The sequence below is a fragment of the Oxyura jamaicensis genome, chromosome 4 (assembly GCF_011077185.1).
Source record: "Oxyura jamaicensis isolate SHBP4307 breed ruddy duck chromosome 4, BPBGC_Ojam_1.0, whole genome shotgun sequence".
In the NCBI taxonomy this organism is placed as follows: domain Eukaryota; kingdom Metazoa; phylum Chordata; class Aves; order Anseriformes; family Anatidae; genus Oxyura; species Oxyura jamaicensis.
This window is the reverse complement of record NC_048896.1, coordinates 87,079,282-87,099,830: the sequence shown is the minus strand read 5'-3', so window position 1 is coordinate 87,099,830 and position 20,549 is coordinate 87,079,282. Positions and strand designations below refer to the sequence as shown.

At 41.8% G+C, this 20,549-nt stretch overlaps 1 long non-coding RNA gene across 1 annotated transcript; it reads left to right on the top strand.

Annotated features, from left to right (window-relative positions):
• Positions 1 to 1,793: 1,793 nt before the first annotated feature.
• Positions 1,794 to 20,043, top strand: LOC118167090. The gene is made up of 4 exons (XR_004750928.1): positions 1,794 to 1,856; positions 13,420 to 13,507; positions 14,077 to 14,249; positions 19,889 to 20,043. It is a non-coding gene; the product is annotated as an uncharacterized LOC118167090 (long non-coding RNA).
• The last annotated feature ends 506 nt before the right edge of the window (positions 20,044 to 20,549 follow it).

Sequence of the window (20,549 nt, the reverse complement as noted above, 5' to 3'; positions counted from 1 at the left end):
CAGAGCTTAGGAAACTAGGAAGGGGGAAACATGAACAGTATAGTTAGATTGGATTCAGTTTTCATAGATTTTTTTTTTTTAATTAATTTTAAAACTTGAGTTTTTTGTAAAGCTGGTAAGAAATAATTTTAAAAATGATCAACTGTTTGCAGTGTTGTATGGGTAAGAACTGCAAATAACTCCTCTGAGTTTTGTAGTTCTATCTGTGATGTTAGTGCAAATGATGTAAGAATAGTTCTCTGGAGATGATGTTCTGTGTGGATAAGACCATGGAGCACACTGGGGTGTGGTGGTTGTGTCACTTCCCAGATGGCGAAGTATGCTCGCTTTTCAGGGAACCATACTTTATTTTTAGTTGTGAACTCCAGAAGTTGTTCAGCCGATCAAGCTGGGTTTGTTCCAGTTGTCTTACATCATTGCTTGTGTTCCTGGAGGGCAAGTTGTGATCTAATGATACTCATATAATGTTCCATTGCCTTAAGCTCATCTAACTAAACAGAACTGATTAGAAAATAGCAAGTGGTCCTCCTGTTGCTGTATGATGGAAAAGCAGCAGCAGTTCACTCGTCCTGTGCTGTTGGCTTTGCAGTGCCATCAGGAATTTAAAAAAAAAAAAATCTGTAGTGGCTTATTTTCCCCGATGAAATCATCTGATATGTCTTAGCATACTCATTGCTACAAAAGATGCCCAACGCAGAGCTCCATGTGCGTCTGAGAGTCTGGTTTTCGCGCTGAACAAATAGGAAGTTTGTGCTTCTCTGACTCATAGATTAGCAGTCATTATAATCTGCAGCCACGTTTACAGTTCTGATGTGGGAAAGGGTAAACATCCCTTGTATGTACTGCTGTATTGGATAGTCTCATAATTTGCTGTTCTTCGTGTTTTACAGTTGGAATGGGAAACTCACTGCGAGGGCCTTCAGGACTGCCCAGGCTGGTGAACTTGTTCCTGTTACGTATGTGTGTGGCTGTTTCCCTGCCTTCAGGTTCTGATCTGGACTGCAACACTGTTCTTTCAGTCTGATTTCAATTTATGCACGTAAAATATTTAGTGTCATCAGGAGAAATAGCATGGTTTGTATTTATTTCTGACGGAAATTTTTCCCCACGTTTCATGCATGGATTGAGCTTTGGAGGATGCCAAAACCAAAAGTGTTTTGATGCTTAGGGCAAAGTCCCAGGACCTGTGTTATTAATCACATGAGGCTGAAATAAACAGAATGAAGAGCCACAAAATTAGATCTGAAGCAATCCTCTTGCTTTTCGCTAAGAAGTATTTCTTTTGCATTCATTTGGACTAGGACTGTTCAGTCTCATCTTTATAGGTGTCAGCAGAGAAGCAGGATATGCTCTTGTACGTGTCTTATTTAAGTCTTTTGATCAGTTCTGGTCTATATCCAGGCAGTAGGCATCTGTTATGCTCTGTCATTCTTTAGATCTTGGCTGCAATTCAACCTTTCTGTTCAGGCTTATTGGTTCTGTATTGGCTATTCCTTCCACACAGCAAGTGTTTGGCTGTTTCAGGCCCTGTTCTATTTTCTTGCTGTCTTTACATTTTGCAATTTCTGTTTTGTTTACCCGCAGCTCAGTAGTACCGGTTCACTGGTACTGTCCTTGCAAACTGGAATTTATTTGTCTTGCTGATGCTCTCTTGGTCTGGGGAGTTCAAACAGCGTGCTTAGTCCTTTAGGCAGCCGCATCATGATATAACTGATTTTGAGCTTTACTTTTATCTACAGGAATGTAAAAGGCTCAGAAGCTCACTAGAGAGTTTCAAAACTCATAGACTTAGGTGACTGCAGTTGCGACTCCTACTGAGAAGCAAATCACATCTTCGAGTTTCTTGTTTATAAAAGGTAGGGGGTTACCCATATCTGTTTATTCCTGGTGGGCAGTGAAGGGTATGCTGGCTTGTATTGGTCGTAGGATGCTCTGTCCTAAAAACTGATACTTTGAAATGCTCCAGACAACCCTCTGTCAATTGCAGGAAACGCTCCCGGACTCTGAAATTCTTATATGATTTATACTGCAGATCCTTTGGGGATCCTATATATAGCGATTGAATTTTCTGCTTTGAATATAAAATGCCTTGAGTTTTCTGGTTTCCATTACCATTCCTCAAACATCAGGCAGTTTTAAAGGTAAATTGGGGGGTGTGGGGGGGTGTTTAAGTATGACTAAATGCTAGGCTTTCAGGTGCAAGGCTGGAAACAAAAGGTTGCAGGCGAAAACATAATTGTCTGTGGATTTGTCTTAAGCATTAAAATTGCATAATGCAGATTCCTAATGCAGGCTCCATGGTGTCTCTGATCCAGAGCACTCATTTTAAAGAGAACAAAATTAGATTACACATTTCTGACCTTTAGCTTTTCTGATCTAGCGAGCAAATAGATCTCTAGAGGTTGACAAGAAAAATGTTTGATTTAAATGTTTTAAGTGTTTTCTAAAGGTTGATTAAGAAATGAGATTTCCTAAGACTATCCAGAACTTTAAAAGAAACAGTACTGGAGTAGATGGTTCTATATGTAAAGCAGAAAAAAAGAGCTGTTGGAGGTTTCTTAGCATGTCCATGATACTAGATGTGAAACGGTTTTCAGAAGATTTTGAAGAAGGGTTGGGAGGAATCAAGTGAATGCAAGACGAAAGTGGAAGTGCCCTTACCATGCCACTCACTCCCCTCCCACACACCATGCCATTTCCACACAAATAACAACATTTACCAAAATTCTGTTTAGTGTCCCACTGAGAGGCAGGAAACTGCACGATGATGATGTTCCTCTGATGCTCCATCTTTCCCGGTCTCTGCAAAGCAGAAAATCCATCAGTCATCCTGGCAGGACGGGAGCGAGAAATTTTCAGCAGTGTTTTAAATTCAAGCCATTAATGCAGTCTTTTGTATGCTGAAGTGAAGAAACGATGCCATATAGGCACCAACTGCTGAAAACTTCAGCTCGTTTGAATGCTTTGTTATGAGCAAGAGGATCCATGTTCTTAATTGCAGAAGGGTTGTGTGTCACGCTTTAAGTAACGTTCACACTTAATGCTCTCAGAAAGAACTCAGAAAACATGATAAAACAGTATTTCCAAGGAGTCTGTGTACCAGCACCAATTCAGCCTTAGCACAATAAATGAGTCTAATTTGGACACGTGGGTATGTGTGGGTTACAGAAGATTAAATCAGAAACTATAAGAAATAATAACATATTAATTGAAAGCATTAACTCTTTAAAAAGTCATCACAGTATTTTTCATGGATGTCCTTCAGACACAGGCACTTATGCTTGCAGAACACTGAAGTATGCCTCTTTCAAGAGGAATAAATCTTGTTTGCTCTGGGTAAATGCTTTCTCTAGCTAATTGTATTGATGCAAAATGTTGTGATTGTTACTGAATTAACGTGCATTTTAGGGAAGATGACTGGCAAAATTACTGTCTTCTTGCCCTAAACCTTTGAGGACAGACCACAGGGACTCCTACATGTATGATTTTCATTTAAGTTTCTGATGAGAGTTACTGATGTATTTAACTGAACAAATAGAGCAGTTGCTATCTAATGAGATGAATTTAAGAATATAAACTGAGCATTGCTGCACTGGTTCCTAGTGTCTCTTCCCTTGAGTTCACTGCTGGACTTTGAGCGAGTCTGTTAATTTCTGCTTGCTTTGCCATTTGAACCTTGCAGAAATAATAATAATGGCTTATTGTTACAAATGGTTTAAAGGCAAAAAGACTGCAGCTTATTAAGCATTTGGTTTGTAGAAAGAAGGTCAAACTCAGGTTTCACTTAGCCTTACCTAATTTTTAGACAAAACCTCAGTTTTGACTTAAAACAGCTGAATAGAATGACCTATTGTGTTTTCTTATCGATGGATGTATTAACCTGCTTATGACTGAAATGCTAAAGAGTCAGCAGCGAGAAAGCTAATTGTGTGAGGCCTTGCACAGACAAACTAACAAATGATCTTGGTTCTGAAGTAAATACTATTCATATTGTTTTCTGAGGGTAGGGAGCTAGTCTTCAGTAAGTCGTATTTAGTGAAATTGTGACATTCCTGCCCAAGTGGATGGCAATACACAGACATGTCTCAGAGAACTAGTTTCCATGTAACTGACTTAGGAAATATGCTTGTTCTTCTGTAGGCTGGTTGAAACATTGTCATAATCATACTTTTACTGAAATTCTGCCATTTTAACAAGCTTAAAGATGTTCATACAAGAGAGGTATGGCTTGGAGAGAAGAGAGTGATTTTATTAGATCACTTGATACAGTTGAAAAGAAACAAAGGCCTTCTGAGACCATCTGTGCCTCCTCAGATTGATTTGTCTGTCTCCCCCACAAACTTTTCTTCTGTTGTGTCTGTAGACCATCACATTAGCACCATCACTAACACCACTTCTAGATAAAAATAACTTTTTGTAGCAGTTTTATTTGAACTTCTGAAGCTATGATGATGGCCATTAGGTGACCCAAGAACTTTAAAAAATGAAACATGATCTCTGTCATCTCTTATTTCCTGTGAGCTATCCAGGAAGTGTCTCAGAATGAAAGAAAAGCTGTGAATTTGCCAGATAATGAATCCGACTCTTTGTTCGTGGTTCTTTCCTGTAGGCAAAATTAGAGGTTTCTTGTAAACTTGAAGGAAGTGGAGTGAAGGAGTTCACTTGCGTGATAATGAGAGTAGCCAAATGATTGATTAGTGTTTGAGGACAAGGTTGTGCTTTGGGCAGTATGGATCTTCAGAGCTGCTATAGAAGATTACTGGGTTGCCCCTGGCTGGCAGGTGAGCCCCCAACCAGTCACTACCCCCAGAGGGATGGGGGAGAGGATCGGGAGGGCAAACGCAAGGAAAGCTCACGGGCTGAGACAAGGATGGTTTAATAAGGGAAGGGGAAATAAAAGCCAAGTGATGCAAAGACAATTACTCATGACCTCCCACCAGCAGACTGACGCCAGTCCCTGACCAGTGGCTACTTCTGGATCACCACCAACCCCTGCTGAGCATCCCGTTGTGTGCCAAGGATTATCTCTGTGATTCCTGTGGGCAAACTCAGTACAAGGAGGAAGTGGCAGCATGTTTCTCCATAAAGAGCTTGGGAAGAGCCAATATTTTGTAGCACTTGCACGGCTCTTGCAAGTTTCATTTAACAGCAGGCAAGATCGTCTTCTCCACTCTAGAATGAGGAAAGCTGAAACTGGGGGAGCAAGAGATTTGTTCCAAGTTGCATACAGTATCAGAAGACTATGAGCTGAAGAAGCATGAATGCTTGAGCTACACAACAGTGAAAAGGGTTTGGAAGAGAGTGCAAAGACAGGCAATTTCATAGATGGCATGTCAGATAATAGTAGAATCAGAACTCCTGTATGACTACTGACAGTAGAAAAGAAAAGGTGTTTAGAACAGAAAACAAAATCTGTTTATTTCCCAGGTTCACTTTTAGATTAATTCCAACCTATACTAGAAGATCATACTTGAAAGAAAATGTTCAGCCTCTCCTTTTCTCAGCTATGGCAATAGTGTCTCCAACCTCAGCAAACTTCTCAGAGTACATGAGAAGTACAGATCCTGCAGTGTAGCTGAATGGAAGCAAACTGCGGTAAAGATTTACCAGCAAATCTCCGTAACACCTGCAGAACATTTTTGCCACAGGTGAACCAGGATACCTGTCATGTCAGCGGCTTTTCTAGCAGAGCACGAGACATTCAAAGTGTTGTTTTCCCTAGGGTTGCCCTTATGTGTTTATTCCTATTTTTGTGTGGAGCAGTGAAGCGCTGTCCCTGCTTGTCGTGCAGCGTGTGAATCCCATGCTGCTGTGTCAGCACGGAGCTGCTCTGTCACGGGGCTGTCATGGGCTGATCCTCACCGGTGTGCGAATGCTGACCACTGCAAGAGTTCGTCTGAACTGCTCATGCTGGTTGTGTCTGCACCTCTTGCAGAAACCTGGGGTCTTCAGGACCCACACAGGCAGGTAGGGGAAAAGGGCCCTGACCTCTCATCCTAGTCACTCTGCTCCAATCCTTGGGTGCGGAGGTGTCCCTGTGTGTGGAAGCTGATGGTGTCCACGGTTCTGCCCAGCTCTGAGAGCATCAGCCGTGCCGTGACTGTGCTCAGCCCCTGCTTGTCTGTGGGCTGGCTAGTTTAACCAAATAGGTTGTGAGATGTGGTGGGATGGGGAAGTGAAGCCTTTCAGGAAGTGTACCGTGCTCAGTGTAACGGGGGGTGGCAACTGTATTGTTACTGTTAATGCAGAAGCGTGATGCTGAGTAATTGGAACAAATGTCTGCCACTTACGGTTTCTGATTTCAAATCTCTGTGGAAGACGGACTTTGTTTTCCCAGCATGTGCACTGCTGTTTTGGAAATTATATGATGCTGTTCAATTCTTGCAGAATATGAGATGGGAAGATGTGTGCATGTAGCAACTGGTATGGATGCAAAGTGGGAAATACCTGCCACTCTTGCGTTTGATGCAAATATGTACCCTTGGCTGATGGTGCACCAAAGCGCGATGCGGGCGGTTAATGGGCAGAAGCTATCCTGCCACCAGCATGGCACATACCGTTCAGAAAGGCTGCTTCTCCATAGTTTTCCTCCTTTGCTGAAGCAGAGAAAACCATCCAGCAATACTGCGGAGGCATGTAGTGACAGGGCTTGTAACAAAAGGCACTGAGAGTTGGCCCTCTCCATGCATCTTGCATCTGTGAAAGACCAGCAGGCAGATTGCCGGCTCACCAGGCCAGGCGGAGCCCTGGCCCCAGGCATTGGCTGGATCAAATAAATCTGACATAGCTTTAACAGTGTATGTATACACGGCTGGTCTGTGGTTAACATCCCTAGTGTTTGTGCAAGGAGCTCTTAACTTCTTCAATTTCAGTCTTTACAGTCTGTTGGAGCCCCAAGAGGACCAGCTGCTCTGAGCCTGTTACCTGGGTCCCATGGGACTGTGGCATTTGTGAGGACACTGCTCCTGCATGCTTTGCTGTCACCCTTGGTTCCCTGCTCATCCTCCCACTCATGTTGCTCCCTGGTGCACCGGTTTGTATTTATAACTCCTACATTCAGCACACTCCTCCTTCACAGGAGGCTGCTAGCAAGGCTACTGGAAGAGAAAAAACATGACCACAGTCACATGCGTGTTGTCTGGGCATTGAGCAAACTGTTCCTTCAGCTGTGCTCCTAAAGATTTCCTTATTTTATCTCCAAAACACACCCAGGAGCATGCTAACGCAGATGCGGTTTGGACAATTGGTAGGTCAGGGTGCAGGAGTAATCCAACTTCGTCATGAAATAAATCCCCACACTTTTTATAAGGAGCTTGCTTATAGCATCTGAGTTGACTGCAATAGAACACAGAGTATCAGTAAAGTATTGGCAACATCCATCACTGTCACTCCTCTAGCATTTCAATATAAATTCTAAAAGGTGGTGCCAAACATCAATAAATTTACGTCAGGAGGTCAGAGTACATACAGTGACATCCTGCCACGTGTGTATCCTTCCATAAATGATGCCAGGCTCCCTCTGTAAAGAACATCTCTACTTGGACACACTGAATTGTCATCTTAATCTGCGAGTCAGGTTACTGTTTGGTTGAGTGTCTTACATCACAGCGATCTACATGCAGTAGCCGGGCTGTTCAGTGTCTGTTCAGTGAACCAGGTGCATTGTTCCTTGGATACTTCCTGGGAAAATGAAGTGTGATACACTTGTAGGATGTGGTGTTTGTTTCTGTTCGGTTTGCAGTGTTCTGAACTTTGTTTTAACTTGTATTTGTGTAGCAGAACACGGTGAGTACGTACGTCTTTGTGCCGTTCCCAAAAAAAAGTAGAAGTTGTAAGAGGGCAGTCTGAGCTCATGGGTTTCAGAGCTCAAGAAGATGTCACGTTTCTGGTCCTGGATACCCCCAGTTCAGTCCTCGATGTGTCAGCCAGGAAAGTGGCAGTCACAGCTGTGCTCATGACTTCCTGAAATTTTCTCACCACTGAAAGACATTGGCTCGAGGCTGGACATAACCATTAGGGCAATTGTCGGAAAAATTCAGAGAAGATTTGGTATGGGCAAGGGCGATCAGTCTGAAGCAGATACTGAGTCATAGGCTCTTGAAAATTGGTAGGATACTGTTTGTGTGCCTTTCCCGTTGGTATGACGCTGCAAACCAAGAGAAGTGATTCCCCGCGCTGTGAATGACTCTGCACTTGTGTGACGGCTTTACTGAGCTAGGTGCCTGGTGATTTAAAAATAGCTCTGCTTACTCAGATGCAGCTGATGATTGCAGAAGAATACTGCCCTGTGGTGAAGATGGAACATCTAGCGATTCTTTCCCATCGCCAACAGCAAACAGAAAGCAAGGTGAAAAAACCTACGGAGATAATTTACAGTTTGTTTTCAGCATTCTGGGTTTTCTTAATCCTTTTTGGGGGATCCCTTACTTTTTAGGGCATGGAAGTTCCGACGTCTCTGATTCCTCTGCTGTTTGCTAGGGTGATGCCAATCCTTCATTTTTATAACTTTGTGAGAATAAGCTGGCGGTATTCCTTCTGATGTGTTCATCTGAAGTGGCTTTAATGGGCACTAGCGTGCCCACTGGCATCCTTGCAAGTAGAGAAGATCCCATTGCCTTAGCGTGTCATTTCCATGTTAAGATAGATTTTTCCCATAAAAAATAATCACAAAGCTTTGAAAATAATAAAAAAAAAACTTGATATGGACACTTCAGAGTCAAGACTTTGTTTACGTTGTATTTTAAAATATTATATGGAAATCATAGTGTAATCTTAGGGGCTGGTTTTATATTTTTAGTTCACACTTGTGTGCATGCATAGACACATGCATGGTGTATGTGTTACTGTGAAGCCTTTGCAAATACAGTACAAGGCTGATAGAACGTATCACAGAAATCTAGATGATAAAGTGGATCCTTCTGTATGTTCAGGGCTATCAGGTTTCTTTCCTGTGTGTCACAGCTTTACCTAAGACAATATATTTTGGTATGCCAGAAATAATCTAGCCTTGTATGAAACAATCCCATACCGAAACTTTATAGATCCCATTCCTAATTCCTTACACCCCTTTACTTCACACATCCCTTGAGTCATTGCGCTGAAGAGAAACTGAAACCAAAGTCATCCTACTAATATTTTTCTCAGCAATTTTTGCTCCAGTAATTCTTGGATAGTTCACTAACAGGTCAGGGATCAGAGGCCATTTCTGTGTGTTAGTCATCCATAATAGATCAATGTTTCAACTCACTGGGTGCCAAGATAAAGTGGTCACATTATCATCAGTTTCAAGATCACTTTCTGGTTATTTTTCTCCATAAAACCAGAAAGGATAGGAAGATTACTTTAGTTATCAGCAGGAAAATGGCCTGTGAAAAATCTTAAAGCTAGATTAGTCACAAGAATGAAAGCCTGTGGTTATTATTTACTTTCAGCCAACAGGATTTTATTATTTACAGGAGCATTTCCATAGTAGTTCTTGGTGAAAAAAGTTCTCATTGGGCTTCAAGAAATGAAACAAGCAAGTTCTGGAAAGCTATAGACTTTTATTGAGCTGTCACCCTACTCAAAACAAAAAAGTTAATTCAGTGTTCAATACAGATGTATGAATGCTGTAATACAAAGAGGTCCAAATCATATTTTACAGTAAGTTTTGTAAACATTTCCCCATTACCGATTGTTCCTTTTCTCTGTCTCACTTTTGTACTTTTTGTGATCTAAATAGGGGACTGTGACATGTTTGGTTTTCAGTAAGCTAAAAGGAAGTGCATACAGTGAATTTACCAAGCTTGTCGCCCCGGGCTAATAAATTGACTTGCCTCATATATGTAGAAGCTAGATTTTCTGAAGAATTTTCTTACGCAATATAGAAAAGAGTCCCTGTAGCCTAATTAATAAATGTGTTCAGTATAGCCCTTTATGAAATGTTGAATAAAGCAAAACAGACATCATAACTGGTCCAATTACCAGGAAGTTGAAACAGATTTCGTTTATCACAGCTTAATTATTGATATTTGTTCAAATTATTGATTTATGTGTAATAATAATAAAAAAGTAGTATGTTTATCTGGCTCATTCACATTCCCCTTTTAGCTTTTAGTGTTAGTAAACCTTGCATGAAGGGAAATTAAGGGACAATTAGTAACATAACATGAGAAAATCAGGTATATTACGACATAAAGGAGCCAAAATAGAGAAATGTAATCTAGATATATAATTTTGGGGTGCTGATTTTTTTTTTTCAGACATCACATAATAAGCAAGAGACAAAGTGAATCCTTTATGATACCTATTAGTCGTAAAGATAGGTAGTTTTGTTTCATAAGCAAGTTCTGATAGTATCACTTATTTTTCCATACTATTTCCGTGTGTTTTTCTCTAGAAAGAAGATAAAGGTAAATCAAAAACGCAAATGCCAATGAACGCTTTCACATCAACAGGAGAATGTGCTCTTTCACAAGTTTCGCCCGTCACCATTTTCCCATACTAAATTTTACATTTTACTCGCTGCCTCTCAGTTTCCTTCTTTATTACCAGTAAAGGCTACTGCGTTTTTAGTAATGCTATTTACTGGAGCCAGGGTAGGAAAAACCTCCACTTTTGTTCTAGAGAAGGAGGCAAATTGTACACCAGAGATAGTTCTTCCTCTCTCAGATTTTTTTCTCTCATGTCATTTCAAATAACTCTAACCTCTACTTCAGAACTGGTTAACTTAAACTTACTACTGGAAAGCCATTGAAAGTAAATTTATCATTCATCAGAGTTTATACTCACAGCCCCAATTTCATGTCCTTTCCCACAATTGCTCAAGTTTCTGTTTCTGTCCTGAACTCTTTCATTTTTAGCCGTCTGCCACTTCCCTTCTACTTTGTTACAATAGTACCAAACCTGTTGATGTACATTAAAATTTTATACTGATTTATTTTAAAAGAATGAAAAAAGTCTCCATCTGATGGCTGAGAAGTCAGACTGAGTTTATGGGGGAAGTTAGAAATGATGCTGTTAAAAAAAAAATAAAATGAAAAAAATGCTCTCATCATTTTCAGTAAACTACTGATCAGAAGAACATCATGCAGTGAAGCGGTATTGCAAACTGATGATCATCTTCTTGTGTGAAACTGAGATTCTTCACAAAACATCCTTTACAATAACAGATTGACAATGAAAAGCTATATTAAATCTTTTATCAGTTTCTTTGCTTTCCTTGTGGCTAGTGTCTTGGGTGAAAATCAGTAGCTGAGACTCCTAGAAAGGAGAAAGGAAATTGCTGGTAGCAGAAGGAACCAGTGGAAATTCTGACTGCTCAATTTCCCTTCCTTTTCACAGCATTTTTCTGTTCTTTGGTGTTGGAAATACAAATATGTTGTATTAATTTCCTGATCCATGGAGAAGTTCTGGTCTTCATCCACGTTGTCAGCATCTGGATGCAATGGATTTAGTTTTCTGGTTCCTGTTTCTGGCAAGAACAGCATGCCCAGCAAGTAGACAGCTGTTTTGCATCTTGTGCTCAAAAGCAATTAGTACCACCTTTACGTAATCAATGCTCTGTGTGACATCCTCATGTGCATTTACCACCTCATTAAATGAACTCAGTAAATGAAAAGCAGAAATTGCTTTAAAAATAAACGGATAGAATGTAAGGTGGAGACCCAAAGCATAAAATACCGAGCAGATCAGATCTTTTCTCGCTGCAGTGGGTTTTCTGGGGGCTGCCTTTGACACCCAACACAGAGCATTGATCCTTGCCAGATATGAATTCCTACCTGATTAGAGAAGTCGCTCAGTTGGAGCACCCACACCTCTGAAGTTTGCATTTGATGCAAATGCATGCTTTTGATCTAAATCCACAAAGCATCCACGATTGATCTTCATGAAACCATTGCAGCTATTCCATTGCTGTGATTAATGCCTTAAAAACACCTTTGACTAGCTGTGGAAGGCAGTAGTTGATTCAGGCAGGCTGAAATTTGGCTTTATTAATCTTGGTAATAGTGTGCGAGGCCCCGCTCTGCTCTGTGACTTCTCATAGCTCTTCTGTCATTTTTCACCACCAGATTGGTGCTTTCCCTTGCACTGGGTTGTCCTGGGAAGGACTTCTTGTGATCTGTGCGAGTAGTTTCATGTTACGTTTAAGTAAATGTAACACAGCATGTACTGTGTGTGTGTCATAAGAGGACATTTGTATAATTCCTATTTGTGATTGCACTGATTTGAAACTGTGTCATTTTGTAAAACTATCATATGATTGGGGTGAAAGTGTGCGGTATCACTGTCTAAACAATTTTCTGTGGTGTCATTAGCTGTAACCTTCTAGTTCATGTAATTACTGTGTGCTTATTTCTCCAGAGCTCTGCAACTAGCAAGTCTGATTGAATTGTCAGAGAAATTAGGTACTTGGAGCACAAGCATTTCATTTAAGATTGCTTTGGAGCACAGTGAGATTTAATTCACTTTACTATTTAGATTAATTCTAAAATTAAAACTTTTAAAATTAAAAACAACAAAAAAGATAAAGTTAAAAGAAATAATTTTAGGTGTTTGCAGAAATTTCATTGTAGATTCATCAGCCCACTTCAAAAAGACTACCTTGCATTAATTTGTAGTATTTTATGATCCCTCAGGCTACTTTAACACCTATGCTCTTAGTCATATACTGCTAATTTTCAATCTAATTGCCTCACGTGTCTTTCTTCTTAGCCTAAGTAGTTTGGACTTCAGAGTTTACTGATCTGACATCAAAACAGTCTTCTAGTTTACCATCACCTTTCATTCCTTCTTCACCATTTTGCCTATTTTATCAGCGGACTCTTACCTTGTAAGGTCTTGGAGGACAATGGAAATTAGATGTGACCCCTCTTCAAGACTTTGCGCTACAGTAAAACAGTAATAATTAATGGAAAGAATTGATCAAATCATTATCTTTGCTGGGAAAAAAATGTATTTAAGAATTTTCCTCTTTATGGTTCAGCTGGGATCTTGCCTGTCAAAAAAATATCCAGAACATGAATCACGAAATTACAGACAGGCTTTCATTTGCTTAATAGTGGCCCATTCAAAATAATTTTGTGCTACTCAGAATCATAATGTTAATATTTTCTGTAAGTAAAGTTTTTTTTTGCAAGATTATAAGGCCTTGGCATCTGTGCTGATACTTTTACTCATAAGAAATTACATTTCAGTTAACCCTCAGCAAAGGAGAGGCCAGATAAATTTCAGTTAACCCTCAGTAAAGGAAAGGCCAAATAAAAGCTTAGGATAATTTTAAATTGGATAAAACTAAACCACCACTATTCAGCATTAAATGTACTTTTACAGAAAATGTTTTCTAGATTTTGTATTTATTTTACTTCAACTGCCTGTATGTTAAATTGATATCTGCAGAGGGCTGTAGAATAACCATATGTTGATCCATTATTTTCACAGACTTGTGGAGAAGGTTTCTGGGGAAAAACTGCCAAGCTCGTGAGCCAGAAGTGCTCTGAAGTCATCATGTAAATATGTGCCTGATCATGTACGTGTAAATATACATATATATAACACAGTAGTTTTAGAATCAAAGAATGGCTTGGGTTGGAAGGGACCTCATAGATCATCTTGTTCCAAGCCCCCAGCCATAGGCAGGGATGCCACCCACTAGATCAGGTTGCCCAGGGCCTCGTCCAGCCTGGCCTTGAGCACCTCCAGGGATGGGGCACCCACGGCTTCTCTGGGCAGCCTGTTCAAGTGCCTCACCACCCTCTGAGTGAAGAATTTCCTCACAACCTCTAATCTAAATCTCCCCTCTTTTTAGTTTAAAACCATTCCCCCTTGTCCTGTCATTACCAATTGAGCAAAAAGTCACTCTCCGTCTTTTTTATAAGCCCCATTTAAGTACTCTGATCCTATTATTTTCCAATTCTTAGTGTACAGTATGATTTTTTTTTGGAAAATAATGAATATAGTATTCAAAAAAACAGAAAATGTGAAAATCCACACAGAAAAAAGATGGTAAAACCAGTATTTACCACACTTCTAATATTGTTAAAAATATATTTTATTTGATAAATAGCCAATAATTCTTTCTTTCCTTCTCTTTGCCAGGGGCCCATGCCCTCCTGAGACCTGACTGCAATACAAAAAAAGAAATACAAAGAAGAAAGAAATGCCATTGACCGGGCCTGGACAGGGAGGCCACTTGCCTCAAGTGCAGCCATGGGAGGCTGTGGGCCATGGTACGCCAGAGGCCACGAGACACCAGAGCCACGTGCTGCTTGGTGAGCTCCCCACACCATCCCTCTCTCTCCCCTCCTGCACAGAAAGCTACAAACAAATGGCCCCAGCCTTTCTCTTGTCTGTGGGGATCTGCTGACGGGGCAGGAGCAGCAAAGGCCTCTCTCTACGAGAGGGATGGGCCTTGCCTCTCCGAATCGCACAAACCATAGCTGGCGCCCAGCCGCCATGCCCCCACACTGCCCGGGCAGTGCGAGAGGTGCTGGGGAGGGCAGAGGATGTGCATCTGGGGCTGAAAGCAGCACCAAACACAAATTTAGATATATTTATACACAACGAGCACAGGCAGAAGGAAGGAGGGAGGGAGCAGCAGCTTTCTGCAGCAAGTGTCTGACTGAGGCCATTTCACAACACTGGGTTTTAGAGGCGATGCCTGTATTCACTTCAGTGTTCCGGCTACCTCGCACTGAATGAGAAAAAAAGGGATTCTCGAGAAGGCAGGTCTCTTAGCATGAGCCTCCTGAAGCCTTCGTTGCCCTCTAGTGACAGGCCGAGCAAGGACAGGAGGTGTGCGAGGCCCGGAGGCCCCGCTGCTGCAGGGGAAATACCATGGGAAAGTGAAAAGCAGTGGGCAATCACATTGCTCACTTGCTGAGCTGCTTTACTGTTTATGCCCCAAAAGCTTTTGTAATAAGCTTTTCTACTAGTGTCGTTAATTTACTAGCTGATTAGAAAGGATGGCTATCTCTTGTTTTGCTTAGAGTATCGCCACTGCGGGAATGGCTAAATATTTAGAATATTATTGCTGAAATAATAACAAATAATAACAAAGTAATGGCTTCACTGCTGCAAATGGGTTCCTAAAGCTCTTTTAAAATGTGATGTACCTGTCTTTGTGATGTCTGATGCAGAGGGTCTGATAGCTGAGATCAGCTGTGTTTGAAATGCCCAGAAACCCCAGCCATCCCTGAGGAATGCTTCACAAATACAGTTTTACCAGAGCACCATAACACCAATGTGCACAAAATGAGGCAAAAAAAATATGTTTTGCTGATACAGTGTTATTTGAATTTCTGCAATAAATTTTAGCACCTTTGGCACCAGTTTAGGTACTTTTGTACCACTTTTTGTACTTTTTGCAGGTACTTTTTGTACCTGCACCAGCTTCGGGGCTGATACTGGGCTCAGAGTACATGAGTCAGTATGAATCACAACCCCTAGCTTACATCACTGCACTGATAAGGGTTTTAATCACTGACAAGGTTTAAATCATTGTTCTGTTTGCACTGTACTAACTACCACAAAGGGGGTTACATCAGTACACCGTATTCTCTCTTGAGCAACAATGTATGCAGATTCACAGTGTGGCTACACGTGCATGCTATCACCCAGGATGGAAACTTTAGCTTTAACCACAGCATATGTGCAGCTTATGCCCGTCCTTCAGCCTGCCTTGTGCTAAAAATGTGGGATGTGGAGTATGGATAATGCTCTCCAGTGTGAGCACTGCTCAGTCCATAGCTGATTTGAGCTTCTCTGCAGCGAAATGAGTTTATTTATTTATTATTACTTTTTCGGGTTTTATTTTGTGTGATCATGGAACAGTCTAATTTTCACTACATTTTCCCCGCAACATGCCTAGCTTCTGACTTTAAGCTGCATGTACCCACTGACGTTTGCGCTCCCCATACATCTGTGTCACATGCTCTCTCCAAGAGAGGAGCATAGTCCCTGCTCTTGCACGGGCAAAGACCTCACTTCTCAGCAGTGGAGCCCTCAGGATAAGATACTCGGTTACTCATAAGTCTGTATTATTGTTTCTGAGAACAATGATCTGCTATGATACTACACTGATGACCTGCTAAAATGGTGCTGAGCCCATTTTTTTGGTGGCTGTAGGGCCTGCAACACAAGGAGTTTCTGTCCCACTAGTGTTTGCGCCACTTCAAAAGCCGATCATGTCTTTTGACCTCGAACAAGGGGAAATGCAACTATGTTTAGGGGCACTTTTCGGTAGGAAATCTCCATCTGCCTACTGATACTGAAAGGGCCCCAGTTCTTACACTTTCATTACACATTATCTACATTGCAGGAAACTTGGCAAAAAAAATATACATATATATGTTTTATGTTGTATTCTGTGAAAAGCCACTTGTCTGCAGAGCTTTGAATTCCTCCTTGATTTGCCTGTCACAGCCAAAAACTGCCATTTGAGAGGATCTTTCTGTTGCCTCTGTTAATCTCCAGAATATTTACTTTACATTGTCATTAAGCTAACTCATGGCAAAAAAATCAGTTCCTCATGAGTCATAACCATCAGTACAGAGCTTCCCACCCCAGGGAACTCTGTGGACTTACGCTGTGGACGTAAGTGTCGTCACCTCAGTCCTTGCAGTTACGATGTTCATTTCTTAGGACACAGCGGCTCTTTACTCTTGTGTTGGCCATTGACTGGTGCAAAAAGTTCAAAAGTTCACAAATATACATGAGGCCAGTGTTAGCCAATGCTTACTTCCACAGTAATCATTTGCTAATGCTGTAAAATCCTGGGACTCATACCAGCATTGCTAATGTGGCTCTGCATGTTGGCTTTCCAAAAAATAAATAAATAAATAAAAGAGCATGCTGTGCTTATCCTGGTCATACAAGCCACAGCAAGCATTACCTCGTCTCCGGTGATGCAAGACATTTCCCATGGCTGCCTGAAGGAGGATTTTTCTTTCACACATCCCACCTGAATTTGCAGGATGTGTGAGGAGCCTAGAGCTTCTGTAGGTGGTCACAGGACACAGGACACACGAGCCCTCCATGCACCAATGTGCTGGAGCTCTAGGCCATGAAAAGTATGTGCTGCCTGTCTTTCACTGCATCAAAAATCACATGTACAGGTGCTAATAGACTGCATCAGCCTGATTAATTTCATGGTAGATCAAAAAAAAAAAAAACAAAAAAAACACGGTATGGGGGTGGCTAGTACAAAATTTCCATCTGTCAGGAGGCTGTTGATCATGCATTCAGAATTATAACCATCTGACCGTTTATCTCACAGCTGCCCTGAATATGTTGGTTCAAAATTCATCTTGTTCTTCTAATAAAGATGAGAGAAGAAATTATAAAAGGGCAGCAATTTATCTTTGTCATGTAGAAGGAAGTCATGTATTAGAGTAGCCCGTGTATTGTATACTTGATGGTTTTTGAACAAAAAGGAACAGAAATTCCACAACATCATGTGAATTTAGAGCAGTGTGAATGAGAATAATCTTTCCCACTATATGCAGTAACCCAAACTCTGGCAGCTCCTAGAACAGTGTGTTCTGTGCTATTGCCTCAAATCTTGCAGTGCAGTGGATGCATGGAGTAGGCTGCTTTCAGGCGGAATCAGAAATGCGACTTTCAGACTTACCATATCTCGACAGACCAAGAAACTCTGTAAAGTCCCTTGCCCATTTCCTTCTGCTTTAGTCACTCCTGAGTAAACTTCCCAATTCTTGACGTTCATACTTCTGGATAAATGTAGATGTATACATAACAGCAGTGATGGTTCCTGCTAATTTTCATCACAGGAACTCAGAAGGCTTCATAGTATCCTTTAATCAAGTAAAGGCTATCATGTGTGAAACAGGTGTGGCTTGATTTACATATCCCTTTTGCATTTTGTTAAATAGACCAGTGACAGAACCAGGAGGATAATTCAGGAGTCGAGCCTCATTTCAAACTTTCTTTAAAATAATCCCATTTACATAACCTAAGAACATAAAGCCATGCAGCAGCTTGACCCTGAAGGTAGGAGCTCTGATCTCTTAATTAAAATGTGGAAGGTATTGCATATGTCAGTTAAGTTTTCCATATCTAATTTTTCTGGTATGTCAAGTAGAGAAAATAATACCTACCTTCTTTTGCAGAGCTGGTAAGCCTTTTAAAGGACTTTTGAGCACTTTGACAAAACAAACAAACACACCAGAAAACCCACACCACTGTGACAGCTTTCCTAGTAATTATGCAGGTCAGCTGTCTGCAGCCCACAGGGCTTGAGTGCTTACCAGGGGCTGTGATAACAAGGCTTTCAGACACATCTTGATGAGATGTTATTACTCAGGTCAGGTCTCTAGCCTGTTGCTGTGTTATGAGAACTGCTGCTTTCACCACTGACAGTTGTGCAACTTCCTTTGGCTTCTAAAATTATGTTTTCCTAGGAATTCCTTTCTTATGGTAACCGTTAACAATTTTCCAGGCAAGAGGTCCTGATCCTGCTGTTTCATCTCCTTTTGTTTTTAACATTAATGAAATGATAGAAGTCAGAACACATCTTTGGTTTTCCTGCCAGAGCTTGTGTATAGAGGCTATTCACCAAATTTCACAGTGTGGGCATTTATTGGAAGGAACTGAAAACCAAACTGAGTCATTGCTCTGCCAGGGGCTGGAGGAAGAGACCGGGAGCTAAGGCCAACCCTACTCAGGCTGGGGCAACAATCAAACAGAAGAGAAGGACAACACCTGGAGTGCAGAGGGAATATAGCACACGGATTTGGAAGCAGTTTAATTCCCTACATCAAGGATCAATTTCCTCAAAAACAGAGGAGATCCCTGTCAGGCCCACTTGCTCTCCTTATCTCATCCCTCTCAGATACTCACACACTTGTACACCCCTGATCCCAGCGGGGATTGTCACTCACACCTTTTCAAAAAGGAGCAAAGCATTTGCATTCTTTGAAAGAGATAATGATGAAGAAAAACTGGAAGGAAAGGTAGCTTGGGAATACTGGAGCTGGCTGGGAAAAGCAAGACTTGGTCTCCTCTTGCAGACTCTGGGAGAAAAAAATGGATTCTCCAGGTTGTTCTCAGAAAGCTTTGCCCTGAGCGGAGGCATGCCCAGCTGAGGAGGTTTAATCTAATTATTTAATTGAAGCACAGAATATCCTGAGCTGGAAGGGACCCACAAGAATCATTGAGCCCAACCCCTGGCTCCACACAGGGCCACCCAAAAATTCAACCACATGTCTGAGAGCATTGTCCAGACACTTCTTGAACTTCATCAGGCTCAATGCCATGACCACCCTCTGGGTACAGAGCCTTTCCCCACCACCCAGCCTGACCCTCCCCTGTCCCAGCTCCATGCCTTTCCCTCGGGTCCTTAACCTAACCTAATTATCACTCACCAGTCTACAGCTGGTAACCGGTGATCAATTTACTATTTATTGGTTCAACAAACACCAGTAAGGCTTTAATTAGTTCTCTGCTACCTGGTAGTTTCTCTGAGCAGTGGTCCCCCTTTCTGGGAAGCGCCCTGCAAGCAGAGCTGGGCTGAGCAGGGCACCCGTCGGTCCCCAGCTCCAGGCGCTGGGTGGCATGGCACAGGACTTAGGGTAACTATATAATTTATTACATAAAATACAATTACTCATTTTATGCCCTAAATCAGAGGAAAGAAGGGACAGGAGGCGCTGCAGAGGGGCCCAGGGCCGTGCCCTGTGCCAGCAGCAGGGGGAGCCGCAGCCCCGGGGACAGCCCCGCTCCTCCGTGGGCAGGGGCAGCTCCGGCTCTGCTTCGTTGGGGGAATGCCGGGGCCTGGAAAGGGCCCCAAATGCCCAGTTTGTGGGACTGGGAGTCCAGCCCCCCTTCCCACGGGCGGCAGTGCTTCCTTTTACCTCAGCTGTGGTTTAATGCATGATGTCTCTCCCAGCAGCTGGATGTAAGCAGCGCAGATGTCTCGTCGTGGAGGTGATACGTCACTTGGGCCGGAGGGATGGAAGCGTCACCTGCATGTAGCTTCATGGAATATGTTACACAAGCAGAGGTAAAAGCAAATGAAAAATAATTAAAGAACAAAACCAGCAACAACAGAAAAACAAACAAAATCCTTAATGTTACACAATCTGCTTTCTAAACCCTCTATTTCCTTTATTTCAATGTGCTATTATATGGAATAAAGTCAGTAGATGTAGTGTTTATTTTTTCTTTTTAATTGCTTTGGCTCTTTATATCTCCTCCTGCAGAATCCCAGGACCCTGCAGACATACTGTGATGTACTGTTATATCCTGTGACTGTTATATCCTGCTGCATGTTGCTCAGTGGCCAAAACGTTAGCAGCTGTAGGCCTGCAGCAGAACCCCATTGTGTGCAGCCCGTGATATTAATAAGCACAGCAGTGCTGCCTTTTGGTAGCAGGGCAGTTGTTTGGCTATCTCGTGCCATGTTGCTAAATGTCCTAGAGTAAAAGCTCCTTCCCTGCCGCTTTGAAGCCCATGGGACTTTTGTTGTTGACTTTGTTATTGGTGGGATGAAGCCTTAACGTTGCCTGTATGGGATAAGGCTGACCTTTTATTGAGTCATTGTGGCAGTGAAT